This window comes from Trichosurus vulpecula, chromosome 3, assembly GCF_011100635.1.
Source record: "Trichosurus vulpecula isolate mTriVul1 chromosome 3, mTriVul1.pri, whole genome shotgun sequence".
Taxonomy (NCBI): domain Eukaryota; kingdom Metazoa; phylum Chordata; class Mammalia; order Diprotodontia; family Phalangeridae; genus Trichosurus; species Trichosurus vulpecula.
Window position 1 is genome coordinate 339,903,490 of NC_050575.1, and position 6,000 is coordinate 339,909,489.

A 6,000-nucleotide genomic window follows, 5' to 3' on the forward strand; every position below is an offset into this window, starting at 1 on the left:
TTCTCCCACCCCCTTCAGGAGGCAAATAGAATTAAGTTGAAAATATGTCATTGCAAGTTAAAGATGGCAACTTGTATGGCGAAAAGAGAGTAGGTTTATCATCTGAAGATGATATTTGAATTTTGTATTTGAATTCTGGTTTGATTTATTTACATTGTAATTTTAGGCAAGGTACAAGTTCTCTGGCCCTCTATTTTGTTATTTAGAAAATCAAGGAGTTGTACTTGATGATCATTAATATAAATGCCTTCCAAATCTGTCTTAGGATTCTAGTTTTATTTTTTATCTGTCAGGAAACAAAAAGATCTGCCCTCAATGTTAGAATTTCAGGTGCCGGGACAATTAGAGAGGGTGGATATTTTTGTTGTAAACTGGCATCACAATCACCCTAAAGTTCCATTTTGTTGGCAAATGTCAACTCTCCCTATATGGATAAACATGTATATGCAAGTTATAGGATCGTCAAGAAATAACGCATATCTTCTTTAGCATATGACTTCTAAGAGGAGTTATATGCACAATCACATCTGCGGGTTTTTTTTTGTCTTTCTGTTTCTGAAGATAACCAAGGATTTATAAAAGGATTTCAAATCCCATGGATGGTAGGAATCATAACAAAAACATACATTCTGTAGAACAAGATTAGGACTAGTCGAGAATGACTACCCTGTGCCCTTTCTAAATACTGTCATAGTAATACCACGTATTTAAAAATTGGAATTCTTTGTTGTATTGTCAGTACCACTGAGGAAGGAAAAGTAACAATTTCTAATCTGCACTTATCTCTTTTTACACTGTTTCTGAAGTCCCTAAAGAGAATAAAGGTCATATATGTGTTGCACAGCATCTCAATAATAAATGGAGGCAAGGGAAGAACATACTATACTTAAATTCAATCTGAAATATAGCAGGCTGTTAAAGAAATGTCATAAACCCTGGACCACACAAAGAAGCAACACCCTCTCTTTCTCTGCAGTAAATAGTTATACTTAACAGTGGCCTAAATTCCTCTACATCTTGCTGGATTGGTCATTTGGCCCCTGCTTAACTGGAATCTATAATGTTCAGTTTTTATATCCAGGTCTTAGTCATTTTCATTCTCAACAAGCATTACTTAATACAGAGTCTGGCATTGTCAGGTTGCTACACAGTCTTTTGAAGGCAAGGCTAATGCTTCCAAACTGAATTATAACCCTTTGCCCTCAGATAGGAGTTTTCATCAGAGGATTCCAAAGTACTTCACTGAGACTAATTAGCTAAAAATTTCACAAACACCCAGAGAGATTGGCAGTCTTATTTTACTGGATGACAGACAGCTGTATGGTAGCAAAAAAGAAATTAACTGACTTGCTGGAGGCTCCAAACGACTCAGCTGGGTACACAGTTTTAGAACCTGAATCCTTGCTGTTTGTCCCTCAGCTTTGGCTTTGATTGAAAAGAAAGGAGAACATAAAGTCTTCACTGACAATGGCCAACAAAATTGCAATATTCAAAATGGTAAATGAAGCTTGCATCTTTGCTTTTAGAAGAATGGATCCTGGGGTCATTTTTTATGCAGCATTCTGAGAAATAATCATCTCTGTGGATATGTTTGTTATGCGAATTGAATTGGTCAATTTACCCTCATTTAGACACATCCTAGGATGTCATGAATATCATAGTGAAGTATTAACTTTATATAATAACGATGATGATGATGATTATAAACGTTTATATGACACTATGCCTGAGGCACTATACTAAGTGGTTTGGAATTATTATTTGATTCTCACAACAATCCTGTGAAGTAGGGGCTATTATTATCCCCATTTTATAGTTGAAGAAACTGAGACAAATAGAAGTTAAAGCTGGGGTTACACAGCTAGTAAGTTTCCAAGGCTAGATTTGAAATCACGTACTCCTAGCTCCAGCCCTGGTGCTCAAACTACTGAGTAACCTAGGTGACTAAATATTCTTTATGTGGGGATGATTGAGAACACCCACATATATTTCCATATATGATATATTTTCATATATGATATATTTATATGTATTATATATGAATATACATATAACTATACCTATATATATTCAAAACAATTCAAACATATTGAATATATACATATATGTAATATATATATACACGCATGTGCATATATACCTATGTCTATGTGTAATATATATTGTTCATATACTATGTATACTTTATTATATATTATAATATGTTATTAATATAATATAAATACTTTATAGATATACTTTACATATTAGTATATGCATAATATATATGTGACATATACTATAGATGCTATATATAGTATCTAAGCTATACAAACAATTATGTACAAACACAATATGTAATTTTAAAACTGGGAAAACATTAAAGATAATGAAGTTCCAAGCATTCCTTCTATAGGCACTCTATAGAGAGTGCAGCTTAAAGGAAAGAGCAATGACTTTGAAGTTAGGAAATACTTTGTTTTATAAACAGGATATATGTGTGTGGGAAAGAAAGTGTGATACGGGAAAATAAATATTATATTAGTAAAGGACATGTGGCTCTACAACTTTCTGTATAACCTAGGATAATTCCATTAATTTCAGTTTCCTCATTTGTAAAACTAGGGATAAGGAGGGACTGTGCTATGAGGAATAGGCAAGCAGTCCTGAGCAGAAAACTTGGCTAAAAGTCCTACTGCCTAGATATAGTAGCTGTGTGGCAATGGACAATTAATTTATTCTTTCAATGTTCAAGAAAACTTTCTAAGGTTAAATTACACATACACATATTTACAATCTGCATCAGGAAGGAATTTCCATATGAGGAATTCCCTATGTCACTGAAATCATAGGTCTGAAAAAATTAGGTTTGTGGGGAAATGATGTCTATCAGGTGGCATTTGAGTTGGAAGAGGCAATCAGGTGGCACAGAGGATAGAGCACTGGCCTTGGAATCAAGAAAAACTGAGTTCACTGTTTCCAGGAGCAAAGATGGTGGAGTAAGCAATAAATTGCTGTAATTCTCCTATAGTTACCTCCAAACAACCATAAATTTGCACCTCAAAACAAATCCTGGAACAGTCAAGACAGCAAAAAGTTGGGGTGAAACAATCTTCAAGCCTAAGGAAGATGGAGAATCAGCAAGAAAGGTCTGTCTCACTCAGGTAAAAGTAGAGCACAGAACAGAACAAGAAGCAGCCCAGTAAGCCAGCAAAAAGCCCCACCTCAGCAAACTAGTGATAGATTCTAAGACCCAGTGTGGTGGAATAGGTAAATGCTAACACCAGGACCACCCACATGCCAAAGCATAGCAAGGGGAACCAGCAGACTCTAGCTCCAAAAACCACCATGTGCTTCAGTGTAGCTTAAGGAAAACAGGCATCCTCCAGGGGCCAGAAATCCAAGTGCCTCAGCACAGCTCTGGGCAAAAATGGAGTTTCCAGAGGCCAGACTATGACCTGCTTCAGTGTAGCCCTAGGGAAGCACAGAAACACCCCGCCAGCCTCAGCAAAGTCCAGATACCAGGACTAGGACCCCAGCTCAGCACCAGGTAAACTACCAGAGCCCTACAGCCTCCATCAGTGCCAGCCACCCCCTTCCCCCACACTACCCCCTCAGCATAGCCCCAGACACAAGGTTTCCCCCATGGACCTTAAGGCATCATCAGTGTAGGACCAGGTAAATAGCCAACACCTACAGCCACTGGCACTTGAAGCCTGTGACAGTGCCCTTTCTACCCAAGGAGCAAAGGTCAAATTTAAAAGAAAGGAAAAAGGCCAAAAAAGATGGGCAAAAACAACAACAACAACAGCAACAAAGAATCTGACCATAGGAAGTTATTATGGTGACAGGGAAGATTAAGTCACAAACTCAAAAGAAGACAACATTGTCAAAACACCTAGGGCAAAACCCCAGAGAAAAATGGGAAGTGGTCTCAAACCCAGAAAGATCTTCTGGGAGACCTCAAAAAAGAATTTAAAAATCATATAAGAGACATAGAAGAAAAATTGGGAAAATAAAGGAGAATGATGCAAGAAAATTATAAAAAACAAGGAGGCCACAGCTTAGGAAAAAAAAAAACTGCTCAAAAAATAGAATCTGCCAAATGGAAAAGTAGATACAAAAATACACTGAAGAAAATGACTCCTTAAAGAGTACAATTGACCAAATAGAAAAGAAAGTACAGAAGATAATTGAGGAAAACACCTTAAAGAAGATAATTAGGCAAGTGGAAGCTAATGACTCTATCAGATATCAAGAATCAATCAAACAAATACAAGATAATGAAAAAAATGGAAGAAAATGTAAAATACCTCATTGGAAAAACAACTGACCTGGAAAATGAAAATTTTAGAATCTTTGGGCTACCTCTAAGCTATAATGAAAAGGAGGACCTAGACAGTATCTTTCAAAAAATTATCAAGGAAAATTGGCCTGATGTCCTGGAATCAGTGAGCAAAATAGGCATTGAAAGAATCTACCAATTACACCAGGAAAGAGAACCCCAAATAAAAACTCCAAGGAACAATGTAATCAAAATTCACAACTATCAAGTCACAGAAATACTAGTGGCCAGAAAGAAAGAATTCAAATATTGGGGAATCACAATCAGGATTACACAGGACTGCAGCGGCAACATTAAAGGATCAGAGGTCATGGAAAATGACATTCTAGAAGTCAAAGGAGCTAAGGCTACAACCAAGAATCACCTATCTGGTGAAATTAAGAATAATACTCCAAGGGGAAAAAATTGTCTTTCAATGAAATAGATTTCCAGCTTTCATAAGAAGACAAGAACTGAATAAAAAAAGCTAAAAAACTGATCTCTAATATGAAGACCCAAGAGAAGCCTAAAAAGGGAAAAAGGGAAAAGAAAACATAAGGAATTCAAAGGAACTGAACTGTTTATATTCCTACATGAGATGACGATACTTGTAATTCTTAAAAATTTTATCACCAATAGTACAATAGAGAGTACAAGTATAAGGCAAATTTGAGGGAATGACATAAAAATAATTATGAGATAAGAAAGAGGAGTAAACTGGGGGCAGAAGGAAGGAAGAGGTAGAATGGGGTAAATTATTTCACATGAAGAGGCAGGAAGTTATATAGTGGAAGGAAAGATGGGAGTATGGAGATGGGCATTGCTTGAACCTTACTAGCATCAGTATTGTCTCAAAGAGGGAATAATATACACAATCGTTTGAATATAGAAATCTGTCTTACCTAACAGGAAAGTAGGAGATGAGGTGATTAAGTAAAGATGGGGATGGGAGAACTGACAAAAGAGAGGGCATTCTGGAGGAGGTGGTAGACAGAAGCAAAACACTGTCCATGAGGGAAAATGTGAAAGGAAAGGACAAACAGGAGGAAAAATAGGATGGAGGTAAATACGTAGTTAATAATCATAACTGTGAATGTGAATGGGATGAAATATCTCATAAAAAAGAAATGAAGAGCAGACTGGATCAAAAACCATAAGCCTACAATATGTTGTTTGTTTTTTTTTTTTCCTCAAGAAATACTCTTGTAATAGAGAGACACACACAATGTAAAGGTAACGGGCTGGAGCAGAATCTATAATGCTGGGGCAGCTAGGTGGTGCAGTGAGTAGAGCACAGGCCCTGAAGTCAGGAGGACCTGAGTTCAGATCCGTCCTCAGACACTTGACATATTCACTATCTGTGTGACCATGGGTGAGTCACTTAACCCCAATTGCCCTGCCTTCCCTGCTCCGAAAAAATTAAAAACAAAAGAAGCCAAAAAAATCTATAATGCTTCAGCTGAAGTAAAACAAAAAAAAAAAAAACAAAAAAACAGGAGTAGCAACCCTGATCTCAGAGAAAGCAAAAACAAAAGGAGACCTAATTAAAAGAGATAAGGAAGGAAACTACATCTTGCTGAAAAGATACTATAGGCAATGAAGCAATATCAATATTAAACATATATGCACTAAGTGTATAGCATCTAAATTCTTAAAGGAGAGGTTAAGTGAGTTACAGGTACATGACCAAAAGAGAT